The sequence below is a fragment of the Eurypyga helias genome, unplaced genomic scaffold (genome assembly GCF_000690775.1).
Source record: "Eurypyga helias isolate BGI_N326 unplaced genomic scaffold, ASM69077v1 scaffold19633, whole genome shotgun sequence".
In the NCBI taxonomy this organism is placed as follows: Eukaryota; Metazoa; Chordata; class Aves; order Eurypygiformes; family Eurypygidae; genus Eurypyga; species Eurypyga helias.
In genome coordinates, this window is record NW_010242084.1 from 2,872 (window position 1) to 3,538 (window position 667).

At 61.5% G+C, this 667-nt stretch overlaps 1 protein-coding gene across 1 annotated transcript in view; it reads right to left on the bottom strand.

Moving 5' to 3' along the window:
* The window catches only part of NRROS (negative regulator of reactive oxygen species), a gene marked incomplete at its 3' end in the record, with an annotated part of 5,567 nt that overhangs the window by 2,865 nt on the left and 2,035 nt on the right, over nucleotides 1-667 (bottom strand).

The window sequence follows — 667 nt, forward strand, 5'->3', positions numbered from 1 at the left end:
CCCTTCCAGAGATCCTCCCGGGGAAGGGGAGGCTCTCCAGCGCGAGGTGCCCCATTACTAACTTGGTGGAACCAGAGCTGACGGCATTTGCATCTGGGGAAAAGCTGAACCTCAGGCAAATGAGCAGCAAGGTCTCGGCGAGGGCTCGGCAAGCGGCGTTGTCATAACTGCCAGCGCTTGAAGAAGAAACGGGGGGTTATTTTTGGCAGCCTGGGTAGCTGGAGCCTCGCAGCACAGAGGGAGCAGGGGATATATCCTGGGGTGTCTCCTCCCCTGGGACAGCCAAAGGCGCTCGGCTGGTGCCTTATCAAAGTGGCATTTATTAACCTGGTGGGGATGGAGAGAAGCCTCGATTCCCCAGGCTGGAGCTGACACACGACAGCTTGCACCCTCTCAAGCCCTCGGTCTCCAGCACTGCCTTGCACCCAGGCACAGCGGCAGGAGAGGGACCCTGCTGTGTCCTCACTGCACCCAAAAAACATGGGCTTTGGGTCCAGCTCGCCTTTGGCCCCTGAACCCCTCCACAGCAGCTCATGCTTTCCTTCACCCAGCTCAGCCCTTCTTTGCCTCCCAGCATTGCCCTCCCCCAGCGTCAGAAGCACCTCCATCCTCCCCAGGGCTGTGGGGCCGGTGCTTGCCCCCGGGAGCGGGCAGCAGCACCGGCAGG